The sequence below is a fragment of the Lissotriton vulgaris genome, chromosome 1_1 (assembly GCF_964263255.1).
Source record: "Lissotriton vulgaris chromosome 1_1, aLisVul1.2, whole genome shotgun sequence".
NCBI classification, from domain to species: Eukaryota; Metazoa; Chordata; class Amphibia; order Caudata; family Salamandridae; genus Lissotriton; species Lissotriton vulgaris.
In genome coordinates, this window is record NC_141685.1 from 1,620,944,711 (window position 1) to 1,620,963,563 (window position 18,853).

At 46.0% G+C, this 18,853-nt stretch overlaps 1 protein-coding gene across 1 annotated transcript in view; it reads left to right on the top strand.

Annotated features, from left to right (window-relative positions):
- LOC147750913 (arylsulfatase A-like) overlaps positions 1-18,853 on the top strand; it is a 495,797-nt gene that overhangs the window by 139,458 nt on the left and 337,486 nt on the right. The gene's annotated exons all lie outside the window — the stretch shown is intronic.

Sequence of the window (18,853 nt, forward strand, 5' to 3'; positions counted from 1 at the left end):
ACAATATGGTTGAGATGGTTAGGAGAAATATATAGGTTCATTCTTCACCTACTTTCATTGTCCACACCTTAAAGTACAAAATCCTGAAACTATTCTGTTACCTTTTGGTGATCTGTTAATTATTTTATTCAGCAGTTCAAGATCCCCCTACAGTTTTGCCACTTCCTCCATGTATTTAAGGTGAAAGCGACTGCAAAATTATTTTTCTTTCAACCCAAATTTGGCATACCTTATTTTCACTATGCTGCTACAGTAACACAGTTCTCTGCACCTCTCTCCCTATAGTTGGGACACAACGTGAAAACTCGCTGATTATTTGAAAAAATGCTGCTAAACTAAAATATTGTGTCCAGCTAGGCCCTTCACTGTACCCGGGACTCAATCAGCTAGATTGTGGCCCCTTCTCTGAGCACCAGTGTCTGGACACCAGGTCATCCAGGAGACCTCCAGGAGAACACAAAACTATTTTTGTGGGTGGGCACCTTATTGTTTCGATGGTGTTTGGGATTGGGCCATTTTTTTGGCTTGCCATTTAATTTAGGGACTATTTTTAAGGGTGACACTTTATATCAAGAAATAAAATGGGTAGAATGCTTGCCTTAATCTCAGCAAATGGAAATTGCTCGCCCCATTCTAATCAGTTGTTTTCTGCCTAATATACCACAATAGCCAGAGGTTAGTACAATGGAAATCTGTCTTGGTGCTGCTTCAATAGGAATAGTCAGAGTAGCGAAATGGTGCAGAAATTCTTGAGCTCACTAGGATGGGCAGAAGGTTTACGCAGGTGCAACTTGACATTTGTGTGCTTTCATGCGTCTGGGACAATGGCCGTGGTGATGGAAGAGTTGAGGATCTCTGTGAGGCTGCTGCTGCTGATTGCTTTTCTTCCTGGGTTGTAGATGTGGTGCAGCCAGGGGTCCATGGGCGCCCTGGAGTAGACTGAATTTATGATGGTGGTGGTATCTTGGATCGAGAGCTGTTTCTAGTCAGTGAGTCGGTGGCTGAGGGTAGCATCAGTAGGCGTGTGGAGGTAGTTGAAGTCTGTGGGTTGTGGTTCGACGTTGCTGTAGATGTCTGTGATCTTGTGTTGGAAGTAGTCCTCCAGGCTGACGCAGGGGGCCTGGATGGGTAGATCATATTCTTAGTGGTGGCTGGCGAGGAGAACTCTCAGGCGATGATCAAGAGTTCCTTTGCATGGGTCACACTTGCCCTGATGAGGTTGGCGAGGGCATCCTTCTTGGCAGCCCTGTTGAGGTGGTGGTAGTTGTTGAGGTTGGACCTGAAGGTGCTGAGATTGGTGGTGTTCTTGTTGGAGCACCAATATCTTTCCAGTCTCTTGCAGTTGCATTTGAGGGTGAATAGTTTGGGACTGAACCAGCTGGCATGCTTGATGTGTCTGCTTCTGGTGTTGTTCCTCATTGGGGCAATGGAGTCAGCGGCGCAGAGATCCAATATCAGAAGCTCCGGACATTGCAATCAAGGGTGTCAGAGAGGTCGAGTATGGTTTCTTTGAGGGCAGAGTTCCAATGTCGTTCTGTGACTCTATTTCGGCAAGGTTTGCGTGAGCGGTTTGGGCGGGGGTTCTGGAGAGGTGGCGATGGTGAAGTGGATGAAGCTGTGGTCTTTCCAGGTTAGCTTAGTTGTGTGGGAGGCCTTGATCATGTCAATGGCGGAGAGGATAGGGTCCAGGGTGTGTCCTGCAATGTGCATGGGGGTGGTGACTAGCTACAAGAAGCCAATGTTGCGCATGCTCTCCAGGAGAATGGGGGGTTTGATGTTGTTGGAGCCTTCAAAGTGGAAGTTCAGGTCTCCCAGAAAGATGTAGAGATTGGATTTGAAAGCAAGGGGGGGTGATGTCTGGGATGACATTGCAGAAACTTGGAAGGGGCCCAGGGGTCTGTAGCTGAGGGTTCCTCTGATGATATTATTAGCATCTAAGCTGATCTGAAAGTTGAGGTGTTCCATTCTCAACGTACTATGATCCTCCATGGTGGTGCATTGGAGGGTATCCTTGTGGATGATGGCGATGCCTCTACCATGTCTGCAGGGCTGGTCGCGGTGAAGCATCTTGTAGTCAGGGGCATTGCAGTGATGATGTGGGGTGCCGATAAGGGGGTGAGCCACGTTTCTGTGATGAACTTCACATCAGAGCGAGGGTAGTGATGGTGTCCCAGATTTCGTGGTGTGTTTGCAGAGGGACCAGGCATTAAGCAGCATGCAGTGGAGCGTTGGCCAGTGAACGGGTGTCGGCTGAGTCGGAGTTGTGGGTTCTTGACCTCGCAGGTGAAGTGACAGTACTGGCAGGTGAAGTGACAGTACTGGCAGGCGAAAGGTACGTCTGTGGCACTCTGTGAGGCGCTGCAGCAGTTGGTGTCCCTCCTAGGATTGAGGGACCGAAGCTCGTCAGCAGTGTACTGATGAGGGCGGAGAGACCAAGGTTCCTGGGGCTGGGCATGGTCCAGTCATGGGCGGGTGCACACAGGCATGCCAGAGGAGCACCTTCGGTACGCCGGCGGCATAGCCGCCCTGCGGCCTCCATTAAGTGGGTCCTGGGGTTGGGAGGGTCACTGGGAGGTGGGAGGCATCGGCGGAATATGGCAAGAAAAGTGCAGCTTGGTGAGGGCTGACTGCAACAGCAGACCTGTGGGGGCGGAAACAAAAGCACAGAAACAATGGCACAGTGGAGAGAAACATGTGGAGAGAGCTCAGGATAGCAGAAGTTTCATGGGGAGCTGGTGCAGAACCTGTATGGGTACAACACGGACCAGGAGCCTGCATATCGCCAAAGTGGTGACAAAATATTGTAAGAAAGAAAAAATAAGAAAGCAAGTCGTCTACTTTCATGCTTCCAGGATCTAGAATCTATTCAACATTAGATCAGATCAGCACCAACTTCCATGCATGTGAAAAAAAGCTGAACAAAAACCACTTCAGGGAGCACTACCCCTGATCCAACAGTCTGCTCATGAACTTTCCCCAACAATGATATCTTATCAGGGGCCCTGCTGCCTGTTTAGGACTCCATTGCTCTTGAGCTAGGTTTGTAGTAAATTCTTTATTTGATTAAATACACCAACACAGGATCCGCGTAGCAGAGCGCAAGGAATGCTGTCGCTCTGCTTGTCATCAGCTGCCCAAATCAAAACAAACTGACAGTTGGTGGCAAGGGTGGTGGTAAAGTGTCTAACGGGGACATATGAACAGAGGAACAACAAACTGTGTCCTCGCAGGGACATACAAGGCAAACATAACACATCCTCCTCCTTTGGAAAGAGAGAAAGAAGGAAAGGAAGGAAGACAGAAGAAAAGAAAGGAAGAACAAACAGTGAGAAGGGGGAGAGAGAGAAAGTGAGAATGGAAGAGATAGAGAAAGAGTGAAAGAGAGTGAGAGAGAAGGAATTAGCATATGGCATAAAACATGTGGTAGCTGCGTTAGTGGGGTTACTCACACATGTAATGCACCAGTTTGATGGGAGGTAGCAAATTGCTGCCTGCTCTGCTAGTAGCGGTGGAATGCGAGGGGTCATGCACAGGTGTGACAGGTAGTTGCCTTCCGGGTCTGTTCACAGTGCTTCCATCGGGTAAAACACACACCGGTGCAGTGGTGGGCTGCACAGCCGTGTTGGGTAAGCAGGCATCGGTGGTGCAGGATTCAAAGTCAGAGTCATTGTCAAATAAACCTGTGGATTTACATCTGTCATTCCTGGTCGTAGGAAACTCACTGGAATCATTACAGGGCTCCCCGTTGGTGGGCTCCTTCAACATTTTATTGTACAAGGAGAGGGCAGAGAAGTGCCACACTTTACCGTCGCTCAAGAGAGCGGAATTGCAGAACACTTAAAGGTGGGGAGTACCTATACTGACATTTGCCTATGTGCCCACTTCTCTTGACCTTGACAGAGTCACTGATGTTGAGCTCAACAGGTTTGCAGCTACGCTTTAGGTCGTATCTGGCCTTACTACTGGATTGAGCCCGTATCAGGCTCTCTGTAACCCGGTCGGCTGACCATTGTACTCTTTTTGTGGCAAAGGTCCAACCCACATTTATTTTGGACAACGGTGTCCAAAAACCGCATAAGCTCAAAAGGGCTGTGACCAGTGGAGTCCATGGGTGTTATGCGATATGCCCTGATAGTTTTAAGAATTTCTTGTCTCCAACTCAGGCCGTTGCTGCAGGCCAGTTGTACAATGCCCTTGAGTACTCTGTTAAAGCGTTCAAAGGCACCGTTGACTGCTCGGTGTTAAATAGAGGTAGTTTTGTGTTCAATTTGGTTTCTCAACATATAAGCTTTGAACACTTCTGACATGAATTGAGGTCCATTGTCACTTACAATCTGTTTTGGGAGTCCTTCATATGTGAACACATCGTCTAAAAATCTGACTACGCATGTGGAATCCGCTTTCTTATCAATCTTGAGTTCGGGCCACTTGGAAAAATGGTTGATGACTACAATGATATACTATTGCTCCATATGCTCTAATATGGGACCCATTATGTCCACCCGTATCCTCTCCCAGGGCATAGAGGGGCACGGAATGGGGAGAAGTGGTGGTCTGAAGGTGACCTGCGTTTTCTTGAATTAAATCATAGGGTGCAATCTCTTATTTTTCCCTATGCCTAAATGTCCTTCGTGGCACAAGTTCAGTATTTTCCCCCTGAGACTACTGGGAGGGATGGGTCTACCCCCTCTTGATGGCAGATCATTTTAGAGTGACAGATCATCCTTGACCTCCCAGAAGTGTTGCAGCGACTCGGATAAATTGCCCTTACATGACCACCCATTATTTAACATTTTCACCACTTGTTTTAAGTCTACGTCCTTGTCCAGCTCACTTAACCATACCTCCTTAGAAATACCATCAATTGTACCATCTGTGGTGGCTATTCATGACTCATCTACCTCCTGCTGTTTGTCAGCGTCCTTTAGCTAAACTGGCATTCTGCTCATAAAGTCTGCTACAACATTCTTTACATCTGGCACATACTGAATGTTGTAATTGTAGTCAAACAGGCGCACTGATAAACGCACCAGCCTTGGTGACGCCGCATACAGCCCCTTTGTTGTGAACACTTTAGTTAGGGATTTGTGGTCAGTGCGCAGAGTGACTTTGTTTCCCCAAATGAATTGTCTGAAATGTTCCAGAGCTCATACGCACGCAAGTAATTCACGCTCAATGACTTAGAATTTCTCCTCAGAGGGGGTCAAGGCAGGCGATGCAAAAGCTATTGTACACTTCACCCCTTTTTTGTCTTTTTGGGTGAGTACAGCTCCTATCCCTGTGGAACTTGCATCTGTAGTGACAAAGTTCTCTAGAGACGGGTCAAAACCTTGCAATGGAAAGGCGGATCACATTTCTTCTTTTAATGTACAGAATGCTTGTTGACTCACCTCAGTCCATTGGAACTTGTTTTTCAGCTTCAGAAGTTGTCTCAATTTGAATGTCTTGAAAAGTTCATACAAACTTCGAATAAAACTCAACAAGGCCCAAGAAGAATCTTAATTCATCCTTGTTGCTTGGCACAGGTGAATTCTTGATTGCATGTAAGAGTTATTTTTAGGTTTTATACCCTCTCCTGTGATTTCATGGCCTAGATAGTTCACTGAATAGCATGCAAATTTGCACTTCTTGTGCTCTGCTGTTAATCCTTTGGCATCCAGGATATCTAGAACTTGCTTTACTTTGGCATTATGTTCCTCCTTGGTCTTACCCATTATAAGGATATCATCTTGGAACATAGGGATTCCAGAGACTTCTTTGAAGGCATGATGCATTAGCCTCTGGACTTCGCCGCAGCTGAAGCCATACCGAATGGTAAACCTGAAACATCCAAAGGTTGAGATGAAGGTAGTTAGCTGTTTGCTGTCACGATGCAGGGGTACCTGGTGGTAGGCCGACCTCAAATCTATTGTAGAAAACCACTTAACCCCCTTGGTGTTGGCCAACACCTCGTTTATCCTTGGGAGAGGAAATTATTTGATGACTATGTTGCTGTTGAGGTCGTGCAGATCGACGCACAACATCAATTTTCCATTGGGACGTTTGGCCATCACCAATGGTGCAACCCACTCTGAGGCCTCCACTCGTTCAATGATGCCTTCTTCAAGCAGCTTGTCCAGTTGTGTTTTTACTTAAACTTTGATAGAGAACGGTAGATTTCTTGCTTTATGTAGGATTGGAATGGCATCTGGTTTTATTTGGATTCTATGTTGGTACCCCTTCAGTGCACCTATTTTACCGCTAAAAACCCTCAGGTATTTGTGCAGCTTGGATTCGCCATATTTGTGCAGCATGGATTCGCCGATTTGAACTACCAAAACAGGATCAGACTTACTGGGGTCGAGTATGATTCCTAGGTTACCCTCGAACTGATGGTCCAACCGCAGCCACATACAGTTTTCTGGTGAATTGCCTTCCCTTGAACTCGAAAACTAGTTCTTGAAACCACATACATCAATTGTTTCACCTGTGAAGTACTTGATGATGATGTCGGGTCTTTCGAATTGTCCACTAATGTTAGGCTTGAACTTTTCCTCTCACACTTTGTTGTTGACTATTGTATATGGCGAACCGGAGTCAGATATATTACTGATCACGACCCCACCAATGGTCATGTTGCAGACTGGCTTTTTGTTTTTAAGCGCACTGTCGTCATTGATCTTGTCGATCTGATCTTCCTCTATGTTTAGCACAAACATGTTGACATCATCCTCTTCTGATGTGTCTTGGTATTCTGCTCCCTCCTCATCCACAACTTTGACTAAGGTGCATATTTCTTATGGCATGCTTTTTGAAAATGTCCAATTATTCCACAGTATTAACACTTTAGGCTGTGATCTGGGCATTTCATGTCATATTCCATGTGGGTAGTGCTTCGACACCTGTAGCATCGCCTCTTGTTGCCCCCAACAGGTTTGATGTAAGTACATTTTGATCCCTGTTGCTCCACCTTTGTTTGGGATTGCTTCTGAATTCTGTTATTTCATTTACGGTCTTCCCCTCCTTCTTTGGCGCAACGACCTGTAAGTTCTGCTTTCTTCGCATTGTCAGTGATGTTCTGTAGGGGACATTCACCTTTGGCCCTCAAATTGTCCTGTATGTTGGAAATTGACCCTTGCATGACAATTTGGTCCCCCATGAATTCATCGTGCAGACCTCCAAAACGGCAATTGATGGCAAGGTTTTTTGGTGCCGACACATAGTCGTCAATGGACTCATCTTTCCCTTGCTTTCTGTGGAAGAATTTATTCCTGTCCACACCTACTCTAACTGTAGGTTTGTGGTAGGTGTTAAGATTGTCAATTGAATTTAGAAATTCATCACCCTCATTCTCCCCTCTGGCTTTCTTATTTATTTTATTGAATACTTTAATACCACCAGCACCTAGACAGTGTAGCAATATAATGTATTTCTTTTCTGCTTTAAAATCTTTGCCATCCTCAAAATTCGAGGTATAGTTTATGAAATATTCCCTCCATTCCTCCCACTTGAGTAATGGTTCACCACTTGTGGACAGGAATGCTTGAGGGGGTGGTAAGTTCCACAAATGCCCAGAAGCTTTGTTTTTTTAGGTTAATGTTTTAGCTTAAGTACTGTTGTGACTATATTGCATAAGAATCTTCTAACTGTAAATAGTTCCTGAGCAGGTTTCTGTTGAATGTGTTGCTACTGTTTATTATGCTACTATCCTTTATTATTTTGGCAAAGCTCTGCTTGGTAACCGTCACTATACAATGTGCTCATCTTTGTTGACAGTTTCTCCAACAGTTTTCTGTGAGCTGAATAGTACTTCTAAGAGTTGCAAGTGTGTTGCTCCTTCTGTGCTCCGGTCAATTTTGTTTACTTTCCTTTTTGTCTGCTGAAGGCTAAGATGGAGGCACGTTTACGTGTGGCTGCATGATTTAATAGGCTGAAACGTGGGTTACTGGTGACTTAAGATGGCCGCCGGTGCATGACGTCAGCATGGTTCTCTTATCAGCTGTTGCAAATACCTGCCACTTCTCAGCTGACAGTTGATGCCGGTGGTTGATTCCGTTGAACTGTCACAGTAGAGTCGTTGGTTCTTCACTCTTAACCGAATAACTTCCAACCGTTTTTCACATGCAGTAGGTTTGGGGAATTACTAAACAGTTGACAACCTGTCACATTTTCATTCCATTCCTTCACCACAATGAGTTATGCCACTTTTCAATCTTCAATCATTATCATTCTGTTCTCATACATCGCTTTGAACTTTTCAGTATTTCATTGTCCTTTTTCACTGATTTGACTTTTGCTGACTGACCTTTTTTTAAAACTCTTTTTTTTTTTTTATTCAGCTTTGGCAGCGTATTATTTCGTAAAATTCTATCATGTTTCATCTTATGAAGTGCTGATAGAACTTGCTTCTGGTGGGTCCGCATGTTGGTGCTCGTCGCCAATTCTTTAAAGAATTGTCTGCACACGAGGCTAGTGTAGTAAATTCTTTATTTGAGTAAGTACACCAACACAGGCTCCTAGTAGCGGAGCACAAGGAATGTTGCTGCTCTGCTTGTCATCGTCTGTCCAACTCAAAACAAACTGACAGATGGTGACCTCACGGGGACACATGAACAGCGTAACAACAAACGGTGTCCTCGCAGGGACGCACAAGGTAAACATTACACATTCCACATGGGGATAAGGGAGACAGGGTATGCAGCACCCCTATATCTGCTGACAGCACGACAGCAGCCCACAACTGTACAAACACAAGGGGAGAGAAGCGCCACAGCAGCACTGAGCTTTTGGTGCTTCTATGTTGCAGGAAGAGAGGAGCCCCCACCCCTGATAAGCCTGCAGGTGAGAGGGTCATGTATAGGCCCGCAGTGTCCATCGGGAATGATACATCCCCTGGAGCAAGATGAACTGAGCCGGCAAGGAAGACGTGGCCCACAGCGTCGTAGCCCCTTCAGATAAAGTGTAGTGACACTTACTTGGGCACGTGGTGTAGAGCGGCCAAGGCAAGAGTTCAGACAGGAGGAGCTTCCCTGCTGCCCCAGCATCAGCAAGCCCACGTTTGCAACTCAACCCCTGTGCTGCCCACAGTTATAGAGAGACTGCTGCGGCTGATAAGGTGTAACTGCATTGTCAACTAGTCCCTGTGCACTCCACGCCACCTGAGCGCTGGTGAAGCATGCGGCATAAGGAAGACTGCCTAGTAGGAGTTTAATGTTCACCTGAAAAGGCCAGCAGATTCTTACCAATGTACAGGGAGGCTCTACTTGCCTGAATCAGCACCTGCTCCAACTGTGGACAGCCTCTACTACGCCCGCCTGATGCGGCATAGGATTAGTAGTCCCAGTACCTTCCTGTGCTGTGGCGAGAGAGCCAAGTGGGTCCGCAGCATGAGGAAAGCTGCCGGGCCTCTTTGAAGTTGCTGGCAGGGCCACCCAGTGACGGCGAGTGGGACTGCATTCCAGTAAAGAGCATAGTCAATAAAAAATAGAATAGTGTCCCTCAAAGGAACACGGGTACCTTCTATAGGCATCCTTGCATGTTACAAGACTAAATCAGTGGCCCTCAGCATGACGGAGTGAGGCAAGCCCCCAATAAAGTATTTACATGCAGACATGTGTTTGAGCATTATTGTTACAAGCACTTCATAATAAAAGGGTGAACTGTAATCACACACCCTGCATTGGGAAAAGTGGCTGCAGCACCCCTGGGCAGTCACTCCACACTCTACACCTCAGACAAAGGCCACAGCTCCAAAGTAAGATGATGCTCACCCCTGCACAGAGTCCCTGCCAAAAGAGCTGCCAGGGGTACGGAAAAAGCCAAGGCTGTGAAAACATGTGCAGCCAAGGAAAGTTTTCTGTGAAAGACTTAGCAAAAACCCCAAGGAAGCAAGCCCACGAAAGGCGCAAGGAGAATGTGTGCTGGGTGTGCGTTCCAAGTGGCTGTATGATGCCACTGCAAGTGAGGGGACAGTGCCATATGCCCCATTGGTAAACAACCACCACAGCAAGCCAGGAGAACGGGAATGCAGAGCACCAGCAGAAGGCAACCAAGCCAGGAGAATAAAAGGCACAATGTCAGAAGTTTTCAGAGGGCCAAACCAGTGAACCAGACACCACAAGCAAGAACCCAGGAGAGAGAAACCTCTTTCCAAATTGAAGAATCAGGCATACAGGGAGCCAGCCGAGAGTACCCTCAGAAAGACAAAGCATGTTACAGTAAGTGCCTGGTTGCCCGCCAGGTGCCTGCAAAAGAGATGCTGAACATGGCCAGCGTTTCCCGCAGAAAAGAGGGGAGTAAAGGCATAATGTGACCTTAATGCAGGAGGAAGAGACTCTACATCTCCACTGCACTTGCACCGCCTACAGTGGGCCAGAGACAATCAAGGGAGTTCCCCAACACAGCTGTAACCGGATGAACATAGGTGCACTGGAGAGATCAACAAGGGGAGAAGACCGAGTACTCATACCACCACAAGACAAGAGTGTTTCATGGTGAAACACAGAGCTGACAGTGGTGATGGAGTCATCACTATTGGCCTGGAGAGGCTATTTGGGAGAGGTGGCGATCAGAGAAATCTTGTTGCGGCTTGAAACTGAACTGCATTTTAACTTGAAGTAATGGGTGATACGCTTCACATTGAAGACCTTCCTACCAACAATCAGAGTGCTGGCACATGTCCTCACAGACACTACCACTGCCATGTGGTACTGCAGCATACAGGGCAGAGAGGGGTCATGGATCTTGTACTGTTATATTCCATATTGGTACCCCATATAGGCACAGGTAACACTGCAACCTTTCACCTATATCCTTCCCTACATTACATACGTAACGGTTCTTAGGGAATGACCTTTTACCTAGATATGACACTGCATTCAAAATGTGGGTTTTCCCTAGTTCAAATCTCATACATTATGCTTGAGGTTTCTTGGAAGCACAGCAGGGCTACCATCTCCTGTATAATATATCTGTATAAAGTTCAGGCACAACTTCATCCTTTAGGCTGACACAGTAACACAGCAAAGTAGGAACCCTGGGGAGACCTATAGGTATATATATACATCACATCTTGCTCAGCAGAACAGAGGAGACAGTGACTTCCCAGCTGACACACTTACCAGAGATGCTGAGGTTCCTGCATGCAGACACTCCAGCTCGCAGTGGTCTAACATCCCTCGCGGGGTGCTACCTCAAGCCCAGGACAGGTTCCCATATTTTCTCATTCTCAGGTAATGGGGTTGACTAGATTCTAAGGGGATTCTTGGCATAACACCTACATAGATGCTAGATACATTTAGATATATCTAGTTAGGAAGGCATAGTAGGAGTACACACTTTTATCATGTGTTTCATATACTTGTATGTATTCATGATCATTGCAAAATGGTAGAACTTTACCATCTTTTACTTTCAAAGTACTGCTAATCATATATATATGCTACTGTCTAATTGTTGTTACAGCTCATAGATTCTAATGGCACTGTTAGCTAGCTTTTACGAATAGGCTAACATATCCAGTGGGGGTGCACGGAACCAGTCTGCCACCAATCCCACAGTTTATGTTTCCAAACGAGCAGATCCTATATAGGGTATATAGGAACTACACAACATGGCGCCGCCAACGTTGGTTGGGTACCTATTTAATGTAGAATCTGAGTAGTTCAGTCGTGCTATTCTCAGAGACCCCTACTCACAAAACACCAGAGACGTCTGCAGTGGGTGGGCACAAACTCCTCCACAGCTGACTAAGCGAAAAGATCCTATTTATTAGCTGTTGATTAATCAAGTTTGAAGGACACATAATTCCTAAATTTTGCAAAACACCTTATCATAGTTTCCTTGAAAAGTTAGTTTGTGTTCTATACACAATGACTAACCAGATCACAGACCCAATACAACAAGCACACCCCCTCACAGACGAGGAGGAAGATGCGGACGCAATACAAATTGCACCAAACTTTTGAACTATAGTCACCCTGAAACTGCTAGAGCATGGTTTATCATCTAGGGGTGGCACAGTAGTTTTTGTGATAGAGGCACACAAATCAAACAAAACAGAGGTATTTTATTTATGGGTTACATTCCCAGCAGCAAATGCCAGATCAAAAATATTTCACTCCTACACAGATGGAGATGCACCAGCAAAATAGTGTCCATTCAAGGACATAGATGTTCTGCTCACATATCAGGAACACTTATACTGGTTTAGAGGCGCCCTACCCCATACAAGAAGAAAAGTAAGACTCAGCCCACTATGAGGAGAAGGGGCAACATGGCCAGTATTAGCAGCCTACACACCACATCCTGACATTGATACAATGCCAGTAGGAGACTTACTCAAACAACACAAAGAAGTTATAAAAATATATAGAAACTTGACTGAATTCGTCATGAGGACACTTAAAGTCCACCTAGCAATAGTTGCAACAAATGGACCTCAAGTACAGGTACAGAAACTAAAATCACACCACAAATATTACAAGCAGTGATTTGTAAAAAGCCCAAAAAACTTGATCAAATGCCATTCTGGGTAGCTCAGAAAATAACACAGCTAGAGGTAGTATTCCCAAATACCACCCCGTATGAAAAACACAGAATGCTAACAATCTGCTTGCCCATGGGGATTACACCACAAGTAGAAGACTGTACCACTTGGGGGATGAAGTTACTAGGTAACTATGCCCAGGTATCAGCTATAATATTAGCTAGTATTAAAGGGGAAGCAGCTTCAGCCAACGCCTAAGGGAGTTCAATCCTTTATAACAGGAATATAAACTACCAAAAAATTTTGAAAATGCATATGCAGAATTAGGCAGAGACAGTTTAGGTGGGAAAGCTTTAAAACCACAACTAATGGGCAGTTCTGAAAAGGGCACTTCCAAGTAGACACTTGTTTCAACTAAAAAGACGTGGGATAATAAAAAACAACAAACATTTAAAGTAAACAGATCTCAATTCAGAGGAAGATCTCCTTCATAGGAGCCCTCTGAAAAGAGGTATAACCTCAGGACTAGGGATAATATTAGGAATCCTAACAGGTATCAGGATACTGATACACGTACCTCTAGTTCCTTTCAGAGTTCATCGAAAAACTCTTAGATGGAAGGACGGTCAAACAGACCAGAAGAGCATACAAAGTGCAGAGACAAGCAGCACGCTCAGGATTACACTTATAAGAAAGAAGAGAAGCCAAAGCAAAAGCCACAGTTCAAAAAGAAGAAGGTTGCAGGTCTAAAGATCAGACATGCCCAGAATTCTGAGGATGCGACTACTGAATGGGCTCTGACGATGCTAGACAGTGCGGCAGAAGTAACAACAGCTCACAAGAACCTGATGGAATTTCTGGTGATAGCAGACTTGAATGATTATATCACAGTAGAAACATCCGATCCTGGGGTAAGTGTCCCACATAAAGTATATGAAATAATGCTCCAGATGGAGGGGGACAAATGTAGAACAGGGAGAGGTCTCTTTTGGGAAAACCTGATGTTTGGCTATGACATTTTGTTAGCTGAAAGAGATTTGCCACCAGCGTTAATCATGGATTGCCCTAAAGGAGGAACAGTAATTTTTCTCAGATCATATTCCCAGGCACTTGCAACACACATATGCGCAGGAGTGGGCGGTAGCAAAGCCTTCTGCATTATACAAAAACCAAGTTGGATGGGATGAGGCTTCAACCCACCACATAATTCCTTTAAAAAATACTCCAACTGCACAGAGGCGGTATCCAATAAATCAAGAAGCTAAAAAACAGGTCAGGGAGATCCTAGATCAAATTGAATACCAAGGGGTGATCGAAAATTGCACCTCATCGATTAATAATCCTTTGTTTCCAGTCTTGAAACTCAATAATTTATATAATCTAGTTTTAGATTACAGACATTTAAACACTTGCACTAAGACATTTGCAGTCCAAAATGCACACAGTGCCGCATTAATGAATAAAATTTTGAGGAAAAAATTGCACTTGATAGCTCAAATGGATTTTTCTGCCAAAATATAACGCCGGAAAGCAGCTATCTGACTGCAGTTTTGTGCCTCTAAACCGGCGATAATTTTAACACCATCCTTGATAATATGCCCCTAAATTATTTTAAAAAATGGATAAAGAGGCATTGTCCTATGTGTATGATATTTATCTGATGGACGATGACCTGGAGGAACACTTGAACAGAGTGAATACCATAATTTTAGGATTTGTATCTTATGGCTACAAATTAAACTTTAAAAAATCTAACATTGCCCATCTCAGTGTCCTGTTTTTAGGATATGAGCTTTCAACTGAAGGGAAAATTCTGGCAGTCAATTTTTTAGAAAAATGCGCACTGCTTCAATTTCCAAAATCATTAAAAAATTTACAATCAATCCTGGGATTCATAAATTTTGGTAGAACATACATTTTTGATTACGCAGAGAGAGTAAAACCTTTCTACGATTTCATAAAATCTGATTTTTTAGTAAGACAATGGACACAGGAACACACAGATACACTTTGTTCCTTACAAGCTGACATGATAACTTCCAAACACTTACAGACACGTGTAAACATATGCAACCTGGTGATCCGTATAATTGCGGGTCAATAGGGGTACACCTATATGACATATAATGAAGGTGACTATTGCAAAAATGGAGGACCCCCTCTATTGGAGATACTTTAAGACTAGGGAGGAGAGGGGAAAGAGACAACACACAGCTAAATATCCTTCCTCATAGCCTATTCATGCTTTACATCAAGACGTGGTTCTTGTCAATTAATAATACACATATATTCACAACAGTGACATTAAACAGAGAGCATTTTTCATTGTCTTTATTTTTTACATAACTTCATCATTTTTGTTCTTTTTATTCTTCTTTCTTTTTTGTTAATTCAAAGTCAAAAATTCTTTTTAGCAAATACAAAAGTAAGTACAATCATTACAATAAATATTCTTTAGACAAATCTATACAATAAAAAAGCAGAACACCCCTGAACTCTATTCAATAAATACACACATATCATGCCCATTCAAACACATCCACACACTCACAAAACTTCATAAGACTTGCATCTGCACATGGTAGATGTTACAGATGACCAGCTGAACCTCTGCAGAACACAGATGTCAAAATTAAGAGCACAAGGCTCAACAAAGGGTTGACGCGTGTTTCAGTGGTGTAAAAAGGATTAAACCACCTTTATCAGCATGTGTGAGGAGGGGGAGGAGGAGTCGCGTCAGCAGCAAGCAGTCCATAGCACCAGGAGTGGTAGGAGCAGGAGACCAAGCGGACTGCAGCAGTAAGCTGAGAAAGAACACGGAACACGGGGAGGACCCGGGCCAAACCAGGGTCAAGCTACCGGGATCGAGTGGTCGAGCAGAGGCGGAGGTGCGCAGGACGAGGTTGTGCAGCTGAGCAGGTTGGTGCGGCTTCCCTGCTTCCCTCGCCCCTCCCCCAGTATCTGCACCGCCACCGCCATCTCCCCCACCCGCAGCCTTTCTGCTGCTTGCAATCCCGCGTATTCTCCTCTCCCCTGCACCGAAAGAAGCAGGCCACCGGGGTGAGTCGAGTCACGGAGGAGTGAGAGAGACTCTGGCCCCGGTCTCAGCCTCATCTTCAGATTCAGGCGGTCGTAGATCTCTGGTGGCCAGGGTGCCCGGGAACCCGCGGTCAGTCTTGCTAAAGAACCAAGATTCTAACTAAAGAACCGAACCAATGGACAATGAATCTCCGAGCCACGGGGTGAAGTTCGTAGGAGCAAAGCTCCGTGGGCCTCCAAGCCACCTCCAGTACTGAGAGAGCATCAGAGGTCATAGGAGCAACAGGAGCATCACGTGCGCACACCTCTCACACTCCTCAGCTTACAGGGTCCCAGTATTGAGAGAGCTTCAGGGGTCCTAGGAGCAACAGGAGAAAACATAACGGTGGTGTGCGGGGGGGGGTGCGGCTGAAAGGAGAAAAGGGAAGGGTGTAGGCTCATCAAACATTCACACTCCCTCCCCATTATGAGATCGGGGAGAGTCAGAATAGACCCTACAGTCATCCCAAAAAAAGGAACCAACAACACTGCAGAAAAATGAGCGAAGGGACAAATTATACCTCCGACAAAGATCCAGTAGACCCACTTGACACAAAGGTCAGTGCCCTTACGGTCAGCACGCCCCAGATAATCCCAGGACTTAAAAACTGCAAGATTACAGACTTCCTAGTCTTACCTACATCACTGGCACCTTTGGCGCTGCGAGCACAAAACTGAAAGACTGCCAAGAGCATCAAAAGAATGTCCCAGTCGGTGGGCTCGCTATCAAAAGCTCTGCAGCCTTAGAGCAACACCCAGAGCAACATTTCACAAGAGACAAGCCTAAGCCCCTGGAAAAATCCTTGGAATAATCCTATAACCAACAAACAAACAGTGATAGCGCAAACTAACACAAGGGAAGCAGCTAACAACAGCAATGCCCACAAAGAGTCATGCGCAAAACACTCGGAGGCAAAAACATCAAACGCACCAGAGATGCGTTGCTCACTAAGTCTGGGCTCATACTTTGGCTCCGTGGCACCTGACTCTGGGGCTGACAGCCTACTAGCCCCAAGAAAGGACGTCAAGGACAATTTGGACAAGGCTACAACAGATAAAGAAATCGTAGTCCCGCAACAAGGTGAACGGACGAAAGCCAATGTCCCAATTATCCAAAAGAATCATCAGGCACAGAGGACCCCCAAAGGATGACACAACACCAAAATGCCCTCCAGGCTCAGTAATACAGGAAGCATTCGATAACTTAAGCATAGGCAGTTCAACAATTCGACATGTGGCACACACTCAACCAGCGAACGGACCGTCTGGGCTATTTCCCCTCCATTAGACCATTTCTTCACCTATCAAAACAACCTCCCCAAAAGGCCCAGAGCCCTGGAAAAAAAATGGAAAGCCAAACACCCATCCCAGGCACAGCTCACGGCGGAGACCCACGAGTTTCAGTTCAGAATAAACCAGGGGATAAAGCCTGGTCCAGTCCCCAAGCAAGCAGCCATCAAACAGACTATTTTCTACCAGCACAGGCTCCATTGTGGCCGCCATTTATAAGTATCATGGAAACCATCTCCTCATCGCTACTCCAACACTCTGAAAAATTGGAGTTACAGATAGATCTTCTTCAAATTCTGGCATCCCACGTGGTGGGTATAGACAGAAAGATACTAGAGCTAAACTCCCTTAAAGAACAGGTACAGAAAGACCCGCACACAATGTATCATGAAGGCCAGTGCTTCGAAACAATGAACCATCTCAAAGTCCTTCCGACCATACCTCTGCTGTTTGGAGCACCCTCTCGCTGCGAAGCTACCTGTGGCCAAAAGTTCTCTACTTACTCCCGCTGACACCGCTAACCCCGCTGGTTGAGTCCCTCCCGCCGCCGCAGTTTCCAGCTTCTCGCGGCCGCAGTGGGGAGGGACGCTGGAACTACAAATCCCAGCATCCCCAGGGGCGGAAGTGACATCGGCGAGCAGCGCGTCTGGAGGCGCATAAATTAAAGCATAGCCCCGGTGGAGCGGGCATACCTCTGCTGTTTGGAGCACCCTCTCGCTGCGAAGCTTCCTGTGGCCAAAAGTTCTCTACTTACTCCCGCTGACACCGCTAACCCCGCTGGTTGAGTCCCTCCCGCCGCCGCAGTTTCCAGCTTCTCGCAGCCGCAGTGGGGAGGGACGCTGGAACTACAAATCCCAGCATCCCCAGGGGCGGAAGTGACATCGGCGAGCAGCGCGTCTGGAGGCGCATAAATTAAAGCATAGCCCCGGTGGAGCGGGCATACCTCTGCTGTTTGGAGCACCCTCTCGCTGCGAAGCTTCCTGTGGCCAAAAGTTCTCTACTTACTCCCGCTGACACCGCTAACCCCGCTGGTTGAGTCCCTCCCGCCGCCGCAGTTTCCAGCTTCTCGCGGCCGCAGTGGGGAGGGACGCTGGAACTACAAATCCCAGCATCCCCAGGGGCGGAAGTGACATCGGCGAGCAGCGCGTCTGGAGGCGCATAAATTAAAGCATAGCCCCAGCTTCGCGGGACGCGAGCGGGATGCCAGGCGAAGCCCGGGCAAAGGGCGGGCCCTCTGTGGCCCTCAGTGACCGAGGTAGGCCGGGCTGGGCCCGGTCCCTTATATTTCATTTTATACACTGTTATTACCTGTTTGCATTTGTGCCCACTTGAGTAGAAGGGTAAACTGATGCAAGTACTGTGAAAGCTATACTGCACCCTGGTCCGAACTGGTCTGACAGGGACTGAAGTTATTCCAGACTTTTATACGTTTTAGAGTTCGACATTTCTTTCTAAACTTATTACTGTGGAAAATGTCTAAAACATTACGATCAGGAAGGGTAGTGGGAGAAAAAATTGCCCGAAAATCAACTACCATCCGTACAAGAAATAAGTCAGTAAATAATCCTCCTTTGAAAGGACAATGTCAGTTATCTGAACTTTGGGATTTATCTGGTATAAAAAAAACTAAATGTGCGACTATAGATAATCCGACTATAGATAATCCAGATACTAAAGTCCTGAAAGTACACTTACCAACTACCACTGATCCCCGATCTCCCCAGGTCCAGCAGGGGGCCCCCCAATCTATGGTAGGGGGGTCTCCCTTTCGGGACCATACAGACGGGAAGGTGATGAATGGAAGTGAGCCAGTGCACATACCATCGATTCCTCAGTTACTTATGACTGACAGGCCGGAAGATGATCTATCTGCACTATCCATTGATCTGGAACTATGGGGACGCTACGTAAGCCCTGCTAAAGTGGAATCTCTGGAGCAATTTAAAGTTCCGGGGGGAGCCACCCCATCAGGGTTAATGCTGTACAGTAGCACCCCGTCGTTAAATAGACATGAAATAT